Here is a 21,490-nt window from a genome sequence, read left to right on the forward strand (position 1 = left end):
CTGGTAGATTTATAGAAAGGAATGGATAAAAATCACTCAATGTGGTGAGTCATGTAGTGATTCTAAAAATGTATAAGCAAAGACATAAACTTCATACCTGAGAAAACAGATCTATCTAAGTTGGTAAGAAATAATCAGATCATTTACTTTATTGAACTTTTCATTTTCTAAGGACATACAGCACATACAGCATGTTATAATGAATACGGGATCCTTCTTGAAGACAGGAAGACCTTGGTCCCTGTCTCTGATTCATACTACATATGTGACTATAGGCAATTCATTTAATTTCTCAGGAGATGAGGCAATAATCTAAGATCATCATTATAGATGAATTGTCAATTTACATGACAAAAAATAATTTCCACAGTAAGCAAAATCTCAATTGAGATTAAAAAATAATTTACTAAGATAACTTTTTTTTTTTAAATTCACTTCCAAAAGTTGCTTATTCTGGCCAGAAAGTAAGTTGTTCTTTCAGTTCTCTTTAAGCCTCTGGAAAATATCTCTATTATTCATGCTGAATGAAGGCTACCTTTGTCCATTAATAGGTGACAGCTGTCAATCTTGCACATGTTTCTTAAGTCATTTGCCAATCATTAGTTTTATGAAGGTAAGAACCCAGGCTGAGAGATTATTTCAGCTCTCTTCACAAGACACACAGTAGCAATGATGGTTGAAAAGTTACCTTAAATATGAAAGAACACAGAAATTTCCTATTTTCTCAGGCCTGAACTCCATAAGCAAAAAGTGAGGATAACTGGAGGCTGGACCAGGAGCCCAGCTCGTGGCTGGGCTAAACATCAGACTGGCTGCCTGAGATTCATGATGGGGCCCCTTTCTCCTGCCCCTGCTGGACTTCCCTGGTGTGGAGCTGGCCAGCCCCTTCCCTGGGCCTTTTCATTGGTTCTCTGGGGGCTCAGGGATAGGTAGGCAGTGCAAAACAAAACATTCCCCCTGACAACCAAGAACTAGTTGAGGTAATTCAGGAACAATTTCAGACAGATCAGGATGCACCAGCTGTTTTATGGCTACAGTTCTACACTGATATGTCTTGTCTAATCTTTTTTCACCAGGTATCTCTTCCTATTGAAACAAACTGTGGACATCTTTTTTGTGGTACCTGCATTATTGTGTATTGACTATACGGTTCATGGTTTGGGACCAATAGTTGTCTAATCAGCAGACAAACAGTTACCGTACTCTTATCAGAATTTGGTGAAGATAATCAGACTCAGAGTGTCTCAGAATTGCATCAAAATACTAATGACTATAATGAAACATTCTTAGGACAACCCAGATTGATTGCAGAAAGAATTATGGATCTGCCCACTTTACTGAGATGTGTATTCAGAGAAATGCTTTCAGTTGGGGGCCTTTTCTAGATGTTCCCAATCAGAATATTACTTTGTCTCCTAGGAGCTTTTTTTCCTTATACCACCCTTGGATTTTGTTCCTGAAGCTTTGACTGGAATTTTAGGATTTCTAGATGATTTCTTTGTCATTTTTATTGCTTGTGTACATCTCCATCATGTATCCAGAAGTGTTAACACAAAGGCTAACAAGATACAATAAACAAATGTTGCTTGAGAGTATGTGGAAAACTATTCAAGAGAATCATAGCAAAACACTTGAATATCATTTTGCAGGTTCAAAAACATCTTAGGAAATTTTGCTAACTGAAACTGTATCAGTGTATTGAAAGTTGTAATACTGAAGCTAGATTTATAATCATCTAAGCAATATCTATTTAACTAGCTACATAAAATAATAAGTCATAAAATAGAAAGTCACTATATGAGGCAATTAAGTGAAAAAAATATTTTATATCTTTATATCTATCCCACAAAACTAAACCAAGTGATCATGTAGAAAGTTATTAGTAAATATGCAATTTTTCTATTACCTTCCTATATTAAGTATAGATATAATATAAGTAATATAATATAATATTAAGTATAGATATAGATATAATGAATAATTTTCTTGTTACAGTAACATGTTACATAAAATTTTAAAAGTCAGTATCTTTTAGCATTTACTATGTTTGTGCATTTGCAATGCAATTTTGATTTTCCATTCCAAGCATAGCTACTTTTATCAGCTAAAACTAAAAGGACTTTAACCTTGCATAGGATTCATTTAATGCCTACAATGGCTCACATAAAATAATTTTTTAATTAATTCCAAATTTCATATCCTAGTACACCATGCCTTACAAATACTAAGCACTCAATAAATATTTATTGATTAAACAAAACATATACATTTTTCTCAACCAAAATACTTAATATTAATAATTGTAATACTTAATAGCTTGATCTTTTCAAAGGTTAATCACATAACAATAATTTGAAAAGGGGAAAACTGAATCCAGGAGGCTGAATGAAGTGGCTAAATCATGATAGTTGGGTGAATTTAATAGGAATAAAGCCAACTCTCATGAATTGACTAAAAAACTCATAGCTAAAAAAATAACAAAAAAAAAACAACTAATTAAACATTACCAGAGGAGAATCTGCTGCTTCATTCAGTTCAAGCCTAGGATGTATTACACATTGGTGGGATGGCAGAGTGAGTGAGAAAAAATATTTCTTATCTTGGGGGTTGACATATGCTTTTAAAATTCTTCAATTGACTTAACCTGCCATAGTTCTTTAATGAGCTTTGTCATAATAACAGTATAAAGTGACAGCTAGTTCCTAATGTATCAGTGATAACAGATACTGAAAACGATTAGCTTTATTAGTGAACATTTATTAAGCCCCTACTGTGTGTACTACTATCCTTGGCATCAAGAGGGAAACAATCAGAAAATCCTATTTCTCATTTTAATGTCCATTGTAATTTATTCAAATACAGACATCAACTTGGTACTGACTCTTAAATGTCAATAATGATGACCTTATTTCCACTTTTTCTGTGCTAGATGACAATAACTGACTGTTGTTGTCTAATTAAGGTAATACAAAAGAGATATGAAAGGTGATGTGTTGTACTATATTATGTTTAGGTAGGAAGGATTTGGGGATTTATCATTTGGGGCAAAAGACCAGAATATCTCTTTGAAAGTGTTTTAATACAGTATTCATTTCTATGGAGGTAATTTAGGAGTGAGTCTCAAGTAGAAAATGGATTAGGTAGTTTCTCACTATTGTTTATAAAACCTTAGTTCCTACAGTGACTCATCAGAAAAGGGAAGAACAGCAGTTACGAGAATTTTTGTTACACTTACAATTATTAAACTGAGGGATTCTGAAGACCTTCAAATCAAGAATAAATCTGACAGGGTGCAAAATTGAATTATCCTGTGAAAGAAGTAAATTTTCTGTATGTATGCTCCACCATTATAATTCTTAAAAATACTAATTTTAATTGAATATTCTGGGAAAGGTATTTTATCACAATTTGTAGTATTTTAAACATAGTAATATTTGAAACCACATCAAGTTAAAGAAGGACATTTTAAAATTTATGAAACTTTTTTTATGTTCATTGCATTCATTTCTGGTAATGGATGTAAAGAGATTTTGAATTTAATGTATTTAAACTTCCAACCAAATTAAGTATTTCACTTTTCAATCAGTGTTAGAAATCAGTCATAACTCCCATGATTCAGGGTAAAAATCACACAAATTAAAGTGATGACCCAGAAAGCCCTGAGTAGTACATAATACATTTTCTGCCTCCCCAAATCTGCTCTCCCTTCTATCAGCTCCACCTCCCTTTTCTTTAGCCTTTTCCCTCCTACTTCCCCATCAGGTAAGATAAATGTCTGTACCCAACTGAGGGTGTATGTTATTCCTTCTTTGAGCCAAATCCAATGAGAGTAAGTTTCAAGCGATGATCAGACCCTCTCTTATTTCCCTCTATTGTGATAGGTCTTTCATGGCTCTTCATGTGATATAATTTACCCCGTTCTGCTACCTTTCCTTTTCTCCCAGTACAATCCTTTTTTTTTTCATTCCTTATTTTTTTTAATCTTAAATCAAAGTCAACCTATACCAACACCTTTTGTCTAAGTATATTCCTTCTAACTGACCTAATAGAGATATAATTCTTAAGAGTCACAAGTACCATCTTTCCATGTAGGAATGTAAGCAGGGTAACCTTATTGAATACCATGTTTTTTTGTTTTTGTTTTTTTTTTTTCTTTCCTGTTTACCTTTTTATGCTTCTCTTGAGTCTTGTATTTGAAGATTAAATTTTCTATTCAGCTATGGTCAGAAAAGTTTGAAAGTCCTCACTATTTCACTAAATATTCTCTTTTCTTCTGAAAGATTATGTTCAATTTGTTGGGTAGTTGATTCTTGGTTGTAATCCAAGCTCTTTTGCCTTCCAGAATATCATATTCCAAGTCCTCTGATCTTTTAATGTAGAACCTGCTAAGTCCTGTGTAATCCTCTGGCTGCTTGCAGTTATTTTCTCCTTAACCTGATATTTCTGGAATTTTGCCACAATATTCCTTGGAGTTTTCATTTTGGTATCTCTTTCAGGAGGTGATTTGGTGGATTCTTTCAATGACTATTTTACCCTCTGGTTCTAGGAAATTAGGGTAGTTTTCCTTGACATTTTATTGAAAGATGCTATCCAGGCTCTCTTTGTTTTTCCAATGAGGTATTTTACAATTTATTCTTTTTTTCATTCTTTTGATTTTATTTGACTGATTCTTAATTATCATAGAGTCATTAGCTTTCACTTGTCTAATTCTAACTTTTATGGAGCTATTTTCCTCAGTTAACTTTTATACCTCCTTTTCCATTTGGCCAATTTCACTTTCAAAAAGTTGTTTTCTTCAGCAAATATTTTCCACCATTTGGTTGATTCTATTTTTTAAGGAGCTGTTTTCTTCAGTCAATTTTTGTGCTTTCTTTTCCAAGCTGTTGACTTCCTTTTTTTTGTAAATAATTCTCTTGTATAACTCATTTCTTTTCCAAATTTTTCTTCTACCTCTCTTACCTGATTTTTAAATTTCTTTTTGAGATTCTCCAGAAGGGCTTTTTCACCTTGAGACCAATTCAGATTCCCTTTGAGACTTTACATGTAGGCATTTTGACATTATTGTGTCTTTTGGAGTTTGTCTTTTGATCTTCCCTGTCGCCATAGTAGCTGCCTCCCACTGGCTTGCCTGGTCATGGCTTGTGCTGGTCTGTGTTGTCCTTTTACCCAAATGAGACAGACCTTTCCTGAAGTCCTTCTAAGTTGTGTTGGGTTAGAAAATTGTTTCACTCCATCTTTTTTGCAGATTCTATCACTCCAGAATTATTTTAGAGGCTTGATTTAATATTGTTTCTGAGGGAAACTAGAGAGAGCACAGGAAACTTCCTGGCTTCTCTCTGCCATCTTGGCTCTGCCTGAGAAGTCTTTACTAGATGAACTATAATTTCCCTAGCAGCCAGGGATATGCTGGAGCTTACTCAAATTGAGGATGAGGGCCAATTGTCAAATTTTCAGTGTGACTATTTACACCTTGAAAATAGTCAAATGGTACAAATGTAGGGATTCATTTATTGTTTTGTGGATGGTCTAAATTTAAGAAAGTGATTGAGAATGTGATTAATACTGATTAACCTTAAAAATATGTTATAGGCTAAGGAGCTAGTTGTGAAACATTTACCAGCACACTCCTACTTCCAAGTCTAATTTTGATATAATGAAAAAAATGTTTAGGAAAGGGATTTTCCAGTGTTTGATACATGTTCATCTAAACATTTGTAGGCATCTATTACATTCAAGGCACTATAACAGATGTGGGAGTTCAAACAAACAAAAAAAGGTTTTTTATAATTAAATACTACAAATGTTTTCAATCACAGATTACTATTGTTTTTTATTATAAAGGCTAATCTTCATACTGATTGTTATGTGGTATTTATATATAAAATTGTAGGAAGTACATTAAGCCTCTGAACATTATGTACTTTATAATCTCTCTCTCTTTCTTTCTTTCTCTCTCTCTCTCTCTGTCACACATACACACACAAACACACACACACTATTCATACTACCAAGATTAGCAGTTGCTACTTCCGTATCTTAGTCACTTAAGTCTATACCATTTGGGCAAGTCAATTTGCCTGTTTAAGCCTTTCAAAATCTTTAAAATAAGAAGACTGGATTATAAGTGATCTCTAAGGTCCCTCTCAGCTGTAACAATATATGATTCTGAAAAGTAAATAGTATTATTTGAAGTAAAATTTCATATAGAAGTCTTTGAAGAAATCTATTCTTATGTATGTGAACCATTTGTTCATTCTTACTCTAGTGGATTTTTCTAAAATTCCACACTAAATCCAAGGAGATTATGGAGTGTTATCTGTATCATTTACATGTTGTTTTAACATAGAGAATTAAAATGAAAAAAATATATATATAATCCTTTCATTTTACCACAGTATACTATTTATTAATACATTTCAGTAGTGATCTAATGAATTCTGGAACTGATTATAGAAATAGGCTCTTTTCTATTGAGAAGATTTGCATCTTACTGCCTTGCCTACCCAAATGAATCCATATTTTCTGCAAGTTACTTGCAAATGTGCAAGCCATCTGCAACTGAATGATTGGTGGAGTGAAAGGATAAGTGCCCTGTGCTTCTGTCCCCCATGGCCATTTATTTCTGTTTTATTGTTTTAATTATAAAGACTAATCTTCAAACTGACTGGTATATGGTATTTATATGTAAAAGGAAGCCCCATGTATTCATGTGCTTTAAAATTGCACTATAATTCTAAAAGATATTTATCTGGCATTAATTCTAGGTATCATTTAGTGAGGAGTGATGGGTTTGTACTGTATACCAGGACCAAAAGTGAAAGTTACATTTCATTGGTAACCGACTGTTACATGACAAGTAAACAAGTTTAATTGTGTTACTCACCTCATTGACTTTAATGAGTCAATAATAGATGTAATAGGCACCTCAGGACCAGATGGCATAGGGTAAAAAGTCCCCATGAAATACCACTTTTTCATCTCAAGTATCTGATAAATATGTTAACTTCCTGCATTGTGGCCATTATTGGAATGTCTTACCAGCTGGCCAGTTACCCTGAGCAGCAGGGGCAAACACATACAGTTTAAACCTTAAATCCTCAGTTCTAGAGTCATGGAGAAAGTAAGCAAAATGACAAATAAAATTTATTTTTCTGAAGTTCAATTATACTATCATAAAACTTAAGACCATGGATTTATTTAGTTAGTTATAAGTTGAAAAGTGTAAATGCAAAAAAGCAATTGCTTACTAGGAGAGAAAAAAACAAGCATTTCCTAAGCCCAGTCCAGTACGGCCCGCATGCTGCCCATTTGCTTCTCCTTGTTGTGAGGCTCCACCTGTGTCTTTTAGTATTTTTCTTCTCCCCAATCATATATAAACTGCAGTTAATTGGCAAAGTTACAGCAACATATGTCGTAGCTGTACCATCTTCCTCTTGCTGCTGAGGCTAAGTCTGCATTTACAGTTTGCTTTATGGCTATAATTATGCCTGTTTCCTCTCTGTCTATTGCTTAATAAAATACTTTTTAAAAAAAATCAGTAAAACTGAAATAATTATATCTCTACATTGTATCAGCAGTCTCAGTTGTTAGAACCTAAAGCTTATAGACTTGGGGCTAGAAGAAAGAGTTAGAGGTTATTTGTTCCACCTTTTAGTTTTACCAATGTGGAAATGGAGGCATAGAAAGCAAAAGTGACTTTCCCAATGTCCAAAAAAGGAGTAAATATAAGAAAGAGAATAGGAGGGAAGGAAGGAGGTGAGAATGGAAAGAAGGAAGAAAGGAAGGAAGGAAGGAGGAAGGAAGAAGGAAGGAAGGGAGGGAGGGAGGAAGGAAGGGAGGAAAGTAGGAAAGAAGGAAGGAGAGAGGGAGGAAGAGAAAGAAGAAGAAAAGAAGCAGAAAGGGAGGGGAGGTGAGAAGGAAGGAAAGAAGAATGGAAGAAATGAAAGAGGGAAGGTGGAAATGAGGGAAAGAAGGAAAGAAGGAAGAAGGGAAGGGAACAAGCATTTATTAAGTACCTACTATGTGTCAGATACTATTCTAAGTGCTTTACAAATATAATCTCCTTTAATCCATAGACCAACCGTATGAGGTATATGGTATTATTATCCCTATTTTATAGTTGAGGAAACTGAGGCAGACAGAGGTTAAGTGACTTCCACAGAGGTTAAAAAAATAAACTAATAAAGTTTTGAGGCCAGATTTCAATTCAGGTATTTTAGACTCTGAGATCAACTTCATAATATAGCTGGTTCTTAAAATTAGGCTTAAAGGCCACAGGGGCCCTTCCTGGGGAAAAATCAGAGTGCAGACTTTGACAGCAATTTCCACATCTTCCAACATAACACCACCATGGAAAACTTGTTGACCCCAGAAATAGCTATGAAAGCAGCAGATGAAAAATCCTGAAGCTTGAGATAGTTGCTTCCCACAACCAATTGGGAGAGCACACTTCAACATAAAGTTCAAAGTCAAGAAATGGGTTGGAAAACTAAACAAACAACCAAAAACAACTAAACAAATAAACAAGAAAATGACCATCAAAAGCTACTTTAATGTCAGGGAAGACCAAGACCCAAACTCAGAAGAAGAAAACAATGTGAAAACAGCTACAAAGCCTCAAAAAAAATGCTAATTAGACCCAATTCTAACAAGAATTCCTGGAATAGTTAAGGAAAGATAAAGGTAGTAGAGGAAAAACTGGGGGGGGGATGAGAGTGATGCAAAAAATTATAAAAACAAAAGATTAGTAAAGGAGGAAATAATACTAGAGAAAATAACAACTTAAAAAAAAAAAACACCTAATTGGCCAAATGGGAAAGAGAAAGAAAGAAAGAAAGAAAGAAAGAAAGAAAGAAAGAAAGAAAGAAAGAAAGAAAGAAAGAAAGAAAGAAAGAAAGAAAGAAGGAAAGAAAGAAAAAGAAATACATCATCTAATTGATGGGAACTATTTGGCTTATGTAACTAAGTTTAAAAAATTTAAGTTTTTGGTAGCCTAAGTATTGAAACTAGCCATGAGAGTCAGCAGCACCTTCCAAAACTTCTGAAAGGCAGGTCAGCATGGTCTACATAGAAACATGGCAGTTACTAAATGAATCAATGCCTTCAAGAGTATCCTTTCTACGTTATAGCTAAATAAACCGACTTTTCTTAACTCTTTCATGGTCTATATGCATATAATTTCATTTTGGTTCCAAACTTTATGCATGCATTCAACAGACTTGAAATAAGGTCAACTTATAACACTAACCACTAAATTTTGACACAGTTACAGTTGTCTCTCTCCACTGCCCAGTCATGGCTCTATAAATTAGTAGTGTGTGCATTTTGGGAAAAAATTGGGTGCATAGAATAAAATTATGTATGTGCATATGAATAATAATAATAATTAATATAATGAATCATTAACATACAATATTCATTTATATCTATAATTAAAATTATATATATATATATACACTAAATCATTGCTATTTGCAAGGCACTATTCTAGAGTAAAGAAATTATCTAATTAGAGGAAAATATTAAAATGTAGAGCAGTTTTAGTTCTGAGGATCAGGGAATATTTCTTATAGTACCATCTTTAGTGACTTCATGCTGTCTCTCTTATAAAATTCTAACTATTTAGCATTTAAAGCTCTTCACAGTCTGGTTCCAACCTACATTTCCTGACATTTCCCATTTCTCTTTTACTCTTTTTTCACATACCTAATTTTATATCGAAATTGTCTGCTTTCTGTTCCCTAAACCTAGCATTCATATTAGTGCTTCCATGCATTTTCATAGACTGTATCCCATTCCATTCCTTCTTCATCTTTCCTTTTGTATTGTTAGCTTCCTTTAAAGTACAAACAGATTCTACGTCTTACTAAAACCCTTTATGGATGCTTCCAACTGTTCCTATTCCAAATGATTTCCACTTATGTAACTGCATAATGATAATAGATTCTCCCCTGACCCAAAGAGAACATAAGCTTTTTGAGAGACAGGAATATTTTTCATTTCATTTTTGTATTCTCAGCACCTAGAACACTGCCATGCATTAAATATTTAATAACTCAGCAAAAACAAGCACAACTGAGAAATTATTTTTTCACATTTAAAAATGTCTTATTGGTGAACTTTTTATGCCACTAAATTCTCAATAACCATTCCCACCACAGAATACTTTCTGGTGTCATAGTCTAACATTAAGGAAGAATACTTTCTGGGTGTGGAGTGAGAGACAGGGAGAGTTAAGATGAGTAATCGTACCCACTTCCTTCTCCACTAATGGGTCTTCCTACTCTAGATCCAAATATATGGTCTAGATTTGGTTTAGTGCTAGAAGACGCTGCCTTGTTTATTAAAAGAACTACTTGAAACAAGATTACTTAAATAAAAGTAGTATCTAGTATTACAATCTGCTCAGAAGTTGATATTAAAAAAAACAGACCGATGATTAATAATTTTAAATTTCACCTCTTCTTTGCTCTGCCCAATTTCCCTCAAAGTACATGTTTTCTGGCAAACCATGCCAAAGACTGAGACTCCAACTTTTAGTGCTTTGTTTTGTTTTGTTTTGTTTTGTTTTGTTTTGTTTTGTTTTTTCTGTGATACAGAAAATTTCTTTGTTGCCAGGCAAACCCAAGCATTTGGACCCAGGATCTTTGGACCTCAATCCTGGAGAATATTGCCTACAACCTTAGACATTTCTACCTTCAAAACAAAACAAAACAAAACAAAAACTATTTGTTGTCCTACAAGGAAATGAAAAAAAAAACATGGGGAAAGACACACTGTCTAAAGTACAAGTCACCTAGTGGAACTGAAGATCTATACAGGAGCTGCATTAGGGTAGGATAAAAGAGCACAGCTTATGCTCCCACTTTACACACAGGAAATCTAGGAAGAGACTGAACTGCTTGGCAGAGAAGAGTTGGGGTAAGAGATTAAGCTGGAAAATGCATTCAGTCATTGGCTCCTCTGGCTCAATAACCAATCAGGGTACAACTTGGTCAGTTCAAGGCATACACATCTTTTAGCAATGAGTTACCACAGGACCAGAAGTAACTAAAGACTTCATAATTTATGACAAACTCAAGTGCCTTGAGGCAATAAAGACAATAATTAGTATATACCATGGGATGGCCCTCTTAATAAAGGCACTAAAGGAAAACTAGCTTTCACTGAAAAAAAAAGTCAATTTCTACTTGTCTATCTACTCTAATCTCTATCTACTCTAGTAAGAGGGAGGAAGAATGGTTATAAGCTACCTAAAACCAATATTAGTTATTGAATTGAATTGAATTTCTTGTGAGATTTAGTGCTATCTATCCTCATGTGTTCATTGTAATTTTATATAAATATTGTTCTTCTGGCTCTACTTCCTCATTCTAAATCAGTTCAAAAAGTCTTCCCAAGTTTCTCAGTATCCATCCTACTTATGATTTCTTATGATGTAATTACCTATTTATTTATCTACCTATCTATATAGATATAGACATATATTTACATCTGAACACATACCTATATGAAAGATAAGTATGATGCAGATGTAAATATAGTTCTACATGTAGCTATATTTGATATAGCTATGGATGCAGATATAACTATAGATATATAAATTGCATGCGTATATGTGTGTACACACACATAATATATGTATGCATACCATAATATGTTCACCCCTTCACTCAGTTTTTGCTTTTTCGCCCACTTTTCTATCACAAACATGCTGCTATGAATATTTTGAAATAAATATAACCTTTCTGTCAATGACCTCATTAGGATATATATGCAGTAGTGAGATTGCTAGTTCAAAGAATATGGGAACTTTAATAATGTTTTGTGTATAAATCAAAATTATATTCCTGAATGCTTACCAATCACACCTCAATAAATGTGGCATAAATACAATATCTTTAGGAGTGTCTTCAACACTGGCTATTTTCAACTTTCATCATCATTTCCAATTATATGGTTGTTAGGGGAAATCTCAAATACTTTAATTTGAAATTGTTAATCTTACTGATCTGAAGTGTACTCATGTGGTTACTAATAGTTTGTATGTCTTTTTAAATGCTATTTGGTTATATTCTTTCACCATTTGCCTTTTGAAGACTGACTATTAGACATACATTTACGGCAATTCTCTCTCAATATCTTCTATATTAGCCTTTTATTTGGGGGAATGAGCTTTCTCAATTGATGAGCTTCTCTCACCTTGCTCCAGCTACATGGAGTTTGCTCTTTTAAAAGGATACATACATACACACACCCATACATACACACATATATAGACATATGTGTGTATGTGTGTGTATATATATATATATATATATATATCCTGATTTATCCTTTGCAATTTTCCTTTCTCTTATTTATTAAATCTTCCATCAAACAGAGATCTGAAATGTGCCTCTTTCCATTCATCACTATTTCATGGTTTCATGATGTGACCTTGTACATTTACATCATATCTATTTGCAAGTAAGTGTGGTATATCATGGAAGATGGTTGCCTAATCTTATTTTGTAGCAAGCTACTTATCAGTTTTCTTAGCAGCTATCTTTAAACAGTGATGTATTAGAACAGCAGTATTTTTGGTTAGCTTGTTTATTCGTTTTCATCACATGCTGGGCTCTTTTATTTATTTGATTCTAATACTTGCCTATCTAATTTGAGTCAATTGTATAATTTATATTTTTTAAAATATACTAAATAGTTTTGATGATTACTACATTCTAATTTAGTTTGTGATCTAGTGATAGTAACACCTTCCCATGTGCCTCTTTTTATTATTTTCCTAAAAAATCATGACCTTTTTGCTTTCTTGTTCCTTCAAATTACTTAAATCATTATTTTGTCTGACTGGAAAACATTATCTTTTAGATACTAGTGCTGGAGGTTTCTACACTGAGAATTTTTCAAAATGATAAAACCATGGATTCAGAGGACATACTTTAGGGTCAGTGTCACTTGTTGTTTGATTGGTATTGAACTAAAAACTGTAAATTTATTTAGCTGATATTGTTATTTTATTAATATTGCAGAGACCATCTACCATCAATGAATATCCCTCCACTTATTTAAAATACTTCAATAATTCTGCAAAATCCCTTTTATAGTTATATTTTTAAAGTTATGATTATATTTTAGTATGTAAACTTGCAGGTACTTTATGCATTTATTCATATATTTATTTTGAATTCTTCTTACTTACTGAAGTTATTAATTTTCTTGATTTATTTTTTCACTGATTCTCTGAAGTTCTCTAAGCAAACTAAATAAAGGTAATTTTATTTGCTCTTTATCTGTTCATATTCCCTTAATTTATTTTCTTGTCTTATCACTACAGTTAGCATAGTTAATAAATTTTTGGCTTGGCTTAATGATAATTACATCTTTCAAAAGGTAGGTGAACCCAAGAGGAAAACTATTAAGGATCTGATTCCTTTTTTCAATCCTTCTCCTTGGCAAATTTGTAACATTTGATACTACTAATTACTTTTTCTTTTGGATGTTATATCTTCTCTATGTTTTTCTGACTTTTCTCCTACTTATCTGACTCCTTTTTCTGTCTTCTTTTCTGGACCTTCATCTAGGACATGATCACTAAACTTAGGAGGTCCCATAGTTCTATCATGGTCCCTCTTCTCTTCTCCCTTTATTCTATCTCACTTAGCAATTGCATCAGTTTTCATGGCTTCAATGATGATCTTTATGCAAATGATTCCAGATCTATATCCAGCCCTAGACTTTCTCCTGAGATTTAATACCACATCACCAAGTGCTTTTTGTACATTTTAAAATTAATAAACCACTGGCATCTCAAACACACTATTTCCAAAAGAGAACTCATTGTCATTCTCTCCAACCTTTCCCCTCTTCCCTTCATTCTTATTACTGTTGAGAACACCACTGTCCTCTGAGTCACTCAGTCCCACAATCTCAACATTATCCTTGAATCCTCACTAATACTTCCCCCATATATCCACTTTATTACCAACTCTCATCATTTCTATCTTCACACCATCTCTCAGATATGTCTCCGTCTCTCAATTCTCATAACCATCACCTTGGTGTAGCTCTTCATCATCTCATATCTGGATCATTTCAAAACTTTCTAATTACTCTCCCTGCCTCATTCTTTCCTTACTCCTATCTATCCTCCTCTACCAAATGATTTTTCTAAAGACCTGATCTCAATATACCAACTCCATTCAGTAAACTAGTGTCTCCTTCTGACTTCTAGATTTGAATATAAAGCCCTCTGTCTGGGATTTAAAGCTTTTCACAATATGGCTTCTTCCTATCTTTCCAATCATTTTACAATTTACTCCTTCCCTTCTTCATACTCTATGATCCAGCAACACTGGATTTCTTGTTATTCCTAACACATATCACTCCATCTGCCATCTCTGAGACCTTAAATCGACTAGTCCATACTCCAGAATGACTCTCCTTCTTCACCTCTGCTTTTTGTTTCCTTTGCTTCCTTCAAAATTCAGCTTATGTTTCCTTTTCTGCAAGAAACTTTTCCTGGTGCTCCCAGCTACTTAGTACTTCCACCCTCCCCCTAAGATTGGCTTCCATCTATTCTGTACATGTTTTGTATGCCCCTACTTACCTATATGTTTTCTCTCCTTTTAGAATGTGAACTCCATGAAGGAAACAACTGTTTGTTTGTTTATTTGTTTGTTTGTTTGTTTGTTTTTTGTTTTTTAACTGTCTTTGGATCCTCAGTACTTAGTTTAACACCTGGCAATTAATCAATACTAACTTATTGTCTGGTTGTTGTGATATAATTCAAAAAAATCAGTGGGAAATAACTATTTCATCTTAATAGTTGAAAAAAGGACAGGGAATCTATGCATAACATGATTCTCTTTATGTTTGGAGATAACGGATTTGAGGAAATTCTGAAAAAGGTTGCAGTAGATTACAGGACTGAAAATTCTACAGAGAAACATCAGCTTGGAATGGGTGGTGACCTCTTAACAATGAAATTCTAAAGACAAAAAAAAAGAAACCATCTCAATGAGAAAAGAAATAGTGAGCTGCCTAAAGAAATAGCACAAATTCATGAGAAACCCAATAACCAATGAGGATTTTAAAAATATATTTACAGAGGATGTTAGCCAAAGCTGGTAACAAGGTGAATACAGAATAATGGCAAAGTTCTATCAGAACAGGACCAAGAATGATAATATTTAACTTGAGTTGATAAGAGAAATGGAAAACAGTGTTTCTTCAGGTATGCTGGGAAGAAGAGCAAGACAAAAACAAACATCAGATCATTGCATGTTTAGATTGATTTTCATTGAATTCATATATTTTAATTAAATTTAATTATTCAACTGTAGAAGGAAATGGCAAGCTACTCCAATATCTTTGTCAAGAAAACCTCATGAAAAGCATTGTTATGCTATGGTCCATGGGGTCATGAAGAGTCAGGCATGACTAAATGATTGAACAATAATGTATTTTAATTACTCTCATAAGGAAAATGATCTTTAGGAGGATGGAACAGAAATTACTAATAGTGGATTTAAACACAAGAAAAGTAAGGAGATGCCCTTGATTCATTTATTACTAGGCACAGAAGAACTTTTCCTGAGGCACTACTGCATTAATTAGAAGGTTTAATTGCTTACCCATTCCCCATGCTTTTTGAAAGATGATATAAAATTATTGAGATTGCAAAAAAAAAAGAAAACTAAAGAAAATCAAAAGTCTTTCTAATTGTCAAAAATGGAAGGAAGAGGAAAATGGGATATACAAAGTAAAGACACACAAATTTGACTTCTATTCCTGGAAAAAAAAAAAGTCTACAAGAAATTATTAAATAGCAACTAGGTGACATAGGTGATTGAGCATTAAAGTAGTAATCAGGAAGACCAGAGTTCAGATACTTTCACACATATTTATTAACTATGAAACCTGGAACAAGTCATTTAAACACTCTAAAACTCAGATTTCTCACCTATAAAATGGTGATAAAAATGAAACCTAACTCACAAGGTTGTCATAAGGAGCAAATGGCATTTCAAAACAAAATAAAACAAAAACACTTTGCTAACCCATAAATGTCAAAAAAGCTACATTAAAAGCCTCAGAGAACAATCTTATTTGGTCTGAGGCCCCAAAAGAATTCCTGGGGAAAGCTCAAAAAGATTTTAAACATCAAAGAAGGGAAGTAGAGGAAAAATTGAGAAAATAAATGAAAGTGATGCAAGAAAAATAATGAAAAAAGGGTCAACAGTTTGGTAAATGAAGAACAAAAATACTGAAGAAAATAACAACCTAAAAAAGAAAATAGGGCAAGCGAAAAAATTTACTGAAGATTTTAGATTTTTATTTATTTTTTTAAATAATATTTTAATTTTTTCAAGTTTATGTAAAAAAAAATTAAGATTTTTTTAAATTAAGTTCCAAATTCTCTCCCTCCTTCCCCACCTGTCCAAGAGTAAGTGATTTGATGGAGGTTGTACATGTGCAATCATGCAAAATGTATTCCTATATTAGTCAGGTTGTAGAGCATGGGGGAAGACCAAAAAAAAAAAAAAACTCCATGAAAAAATAAAGTGGAAAAAAAAGTATGCTGTAATCTGCATTTAGACTCCTTTCTCTGATATGATTTTTTCACAGTCTAGCAAAGGCTATGCTCTGGCAAGCCAGAAGCAGGCCTGGACGGTAAAGAAATTGGTGGTGTCTGTTTCAGGAGATCTCAGTGCAGGCAGTAAGGGGATCAAATAACTGATCAGAAGGAAATTACAGGGGATATCTTGCTGGCGCTGGAAACAGGACCCTGTTGTATTGCCTATACATGGTCTTAATCCCAGGGCAAGGAGGAACACTAGTAGTATCAAGGATCTAGACAGAATTACAGGGTAGAAAAGAATATTAATGCTCACTCACAGATCAGAGCACAAACCAGGGGAGCAGTGACATCTCTCCTTAGGTCACGCCACCTTGGAAGAACTAAAAATTTACAGAATTCCAGAACTAGCTCTGAAAACACCATCAAGAAAAACCTGAATCTTGACACAATGCTCCCTCCATCCTAGGAGCAGAGCCTAATTTAAACATAAATTTAAAAAATCAAGAAATAGGCTGTAAAATAAACAAAGAACAGAAAAAGAACCTGACCATAGAAAGTGAAAGGAAAGTTCAAAACAAACACAGAACACCACAATTACATCTCAGGGTTTCTAGCTCTTACCCCACAAAGATTTTGAAAGATGTTCATGAGAACTATAGTCTCATTTAGAGTTACACATTTCATTCTTTGGCATAAGTAAAAAATATTCCATTCAGAAAACAAACAAACAAACAAAAACAAAAACATGGCATGTGATTATGCTTAAGCTATGTCCTATAACATTCTTCTTAAGTATGGAACATTAAAAAGAGGCAAAAGAAGGTATATATTAGCATGAATTCTATCCTAAACATTTTCATTTAGGCAAGTAAAGATAGAAAATATTTCTTTAGGATGATAGCAACTTCACTAGAAAAGTAAGAATGCAAAAGACTCACCAAAGTCTATTTTCATATGGCAACACAAATATTGTAGCAACTGGCCATATCCACAGATTTTGTTATGTTAGGAACTGGGAAAGGAACAAGTGAAGAGAAAAATGATGAATCTGTCTTTCACCTGAGCAGAATTTTAAACTGCATTTTAGGAAGAAAAAATGCAGAGTGGTGTGAATAAGCCTGTATTTCAAGTGCCTATCTGGAAACCTAAATGTGATAAATATTCCTATAAAAAAGAAAAAGTATCCTAATTTCCTAAAAAGTTAGCAGTTGCCTATAATTCTCTTGCAGATAGGCACTTCTCCCACGCAGAGAACTCTGCGCCAAAGGAAGATGGTCTAGTAGTTGGGTTTTCATGGCTCTATGAAACTGATAAAAATAAATTTGAAGAGACAGAGGGGAAGCCTAAGATAGGTCAGGTTGGATTGTAGAACTACTAGACAAAGAGGAGGAAAGCAAGTAGAAAGACAATTGAACCTTTTCAGTTATATAATAATCAAAGAGTTTGAAGAGACCTCAGAGGTCATATTATAAAACCTGTATTTGAGTAGAAATCCATTCTACAAGAATAGAAGTAGTATGGTACAATGGATTGAAGCTGGGATATGGAAAGAACATGGACTTAAATCATATCTTTCTTACTTAATACTTGGGTGAATATGGTTTTACCTCTGAGCCTCAGTTTCCTCATTTGTAATGCAAAAAGCTTAGAGTAGATTTTCTTAGTGTTTTCTCTCTTCCACTTCTAAATCTATGATTCCATGATCTCTAAATGGTGCAATGAGGCATATAAGATTTTGTTCAGGGTCTTCCTTAAGCCTAAAATGCCCCTACACCTTTGCTTCACTAATTAATTCCTAACTAGCCTTTACAATTAAACTTAAATTAAATTACCTTTAGGAAAGCTTCCTCAAGTCTCACATACATTCCACTTCAGATATCATACATACTATTTTATATTATTTTAATCAATTTATTGTGACATATTTTATATTATGACTATCTGTACTAAAAATTTACTTACTACTAGACTAAACCAGAGATTATCTTAGCAAAACATTGTCTAGTCTCTCCTAAATAGCACAGAGCTTTTCACATAGTACTCGCTTACAATTCTTTGTTTCTTAGTTTATCGATTTATAGAAGGTGTAAGCATGAATGTCATATGTATCTAATTGAAGATACCACAAAGGTTGGAGTATTCAAAATGAATAAAAAGAATTCAAAATATGATCAGAAACTATGATGCACAAATATATAGCAAACAGACTTGGAAACAAATGAAATGAATGTGTGTTTACAAAAATACAAAGAATTCAAATTAATCAAACATGAGATAAATAAATCACTTAAACATCCCATTGTCAGGGAAATGGAACAAGTCACAAATGAACTTAAAAAAAATTCTGCTCTCAACAGGATTTAGAAAAGAATTTATAAAACTAAAAACAACAAACAAACAACCTCCCATGGCTCACAAGCTATTTAAAAATAAATATTGAAGGCATCTCAACAAACTCCTCTTATAAAACAAGTAATGTCCTCGTATCCACATCAAGGAGAGAAAAAAATAGGAGAAGAAAGGAAAAACAAATATCACTAATAAGTATTGTGATAATATTACATAAAATGTCTGCAAAATAAGGCAAATATTTAAAACATTATTAAATATGAATAATTTTTATGTATACCAGGAATACTAGAATTGTTGGATATAAGGAAAACCTAAACAAGAATAGAAAAGAGAGAAGTAAAAAAAAAAATCATTCAAGATAAAAATAAAATGCATTATATATTTATAAATTAATCCAAGAATGCACATATAGAACTTCTATAAATGTAACTACAAAAATGTTTATAAACATAAAGAAAAATGTAAAAAATTGATAGGATATTAAAGATCCAGGACTGAGTCACATTAGACAAGTGAAAATCAAACTACCCAAATCATTCTATAGATTTGGTGCTTTATCAATCAAATTACCAAAAGGACATTTTAGACAAAATAGCATCAAAATTAATATAAAAGAATAAAAAAATCAAGAAAAATAAATCCCATACATGAAAATGGAGTAATTAATTGAGACTTAGAGCTATCAGATGTCAAATTATACTACAAAACTATTTAATCAATTATGAAAATTGACTGATTATGGATTTCTTAAAAGTGAATTGGTAGAATGGATCAGCTAAGTAAAATGAAAATAAAATACATCATCCTAAAATTTGTTAACAAATCTTTGAATTACTACTAGTAGAATTCAATGAGTTTGATCTTGACTTACTAAAATCTAAAATTAGCTAGAGAACTTCTCTATGTGGAATGCTGCACTGCATTCTCATATTAATATAGTTTTATCACCCTTATCTTCATATATATAAGGTGGACACAAATCATATGAAGAGATTTTTGTCTTCAGTTTTGTCTTGATTTCTGTCTTCAGAACTGTTTGACAACATGGTGGGACACAATTTACACTTTAAGTACTTTAGCAAATTTATACTATGCTATTTTGTTAGCAAAAACTTATTTTGAAGCAGAGGTTGGTGAATTCTTTTAATTTAATTGAATTTAAAACATTTATTATTCACATACTGTTTGTCAAACACTGTGATAGGCTAGAGGAGGTGCAATATTGATATATGACATGATCTCTTTAAGGACATGAAGTTCCTCTACCAGCTTGTCCTTTCCCATTTTATTGTCAACAAGTGAGAACAACAATATTATAAAGATAAATGAAAAAAAAAACAATTGATTCAGCATCACTTAATAAGTCATGTTATACATCTCCAATATTAGGTTTCATATCTCCTTTCTGATTTTACTAGATTCAGTCTTCATTAGATTCAGAAGTGAGAGTCAAGAGGGATTTTCTCTGATTTTTAATATTCCTCTTCTTTTAAAGAGAATACTATCATATATGCATGTCAGAGAAATGTAATTACATTCAAACTAAAATTAAACAAGTCATGGAATTACAAAAAGGAGGACAAGATTGTAAGATCTTTTTAAGTAGACAAAATGAGAATGAGAAAAATTTTAAATTATAATTCAGAATTACAAACTAATATTGTTTCAGAAATTATTGTGTTCAGTCATGTCCCTTTTCTCTAAAGTACCAACCCCTATTTTTACACACTGGATGTATCTGAATACAAGAAGAAGAAAAAAAAAATATAGTGGTTATAGTGGTCTTTCCTTACTGCCTAAGATTTGGTGATTTTTATCTAAATAATATTGTTGGATGGACGAATAAAGAGTCAGAGAATGTGCCAAGCAGTATGCTAAATACTGAGGATACAACTATAAGAAAACAAGAAAGTCTTTGCTCTCATGGAACATTCTAATATAAGCTCAAAAGAGAGGAGGGGGTTATGCTTCCTTAGATATATTAAGGAAGATAATTTATCCAAAAAGTGGCATTTAGGCTTGTTTCCAGAGAAAGATTAGGTAAAAGCTCATCTATTAGAACAAAAGGTGGAATCAAGGATAGATTCCAAGGTTCCTTTCAGGAAGAAATAGGGCTGATAACTGGAATGAAGAAGACATGGTGTGGAGACGGTTGGAAAGTAGTGCAGAGATCTGGTTATATCAAGATAAGGGAAAATTTCACCTATTAGATGCCAGGGTGGTTAAGGGATAGAGGTCAATGGTTTCTACAGAGAGGTTAGAACGACTGATGAGATGAAGTTATAAATGATCTTATTGACTCTATTTTAGGCAGAAAACAATCAATATATGAAAACATACCAAGAAAAGACATTTAGTTTCCTTTTGCTGCTTATTTAATAATGTATTATTATATGTTGTAGATATCTCCATATACCTAGACTTTAACCTAAGTCTTGGGACTAATTGATGGACAGAATCCTGATAAAACATTTTATGACTGTAAGAGAAGCAGAGTAGGTTCTAAGCAACCTTTGAGGAAGAGTAGCAGTTAGAGATAGGTGGTGCCAAACTTTC

At 33.0% G+C, this 21,490-nt stretch overlaps 1 pseudogene; it reads left to right on the forward strand.

The window, feature by feature from the left end:
* Positions 1–944: 944 nt before the first annotated feature.
* The window catches only part of LOC114046144, an 85,691-nt pseudogene continuing 65,145 nt past the window's right edge, over positions 945–21,490 (forward strand).

This window comes from Vombatus ursinus, unplaced genomic scaffold (assembly GCF_900497805.2).
Source record: "Vombatus ursinus unplaced genomic scaffold, bare-nosed wombat genome assembly UNPS02014781.1, whole genome shotgun sequence".
In the NCBI taxonomy this organism is placed as follows: Eukaryota; Metazoa; Chordata; class Mammalia; order Diprotodontia; family Vombatidae; genus Vombatus; species Vombatus ursinus.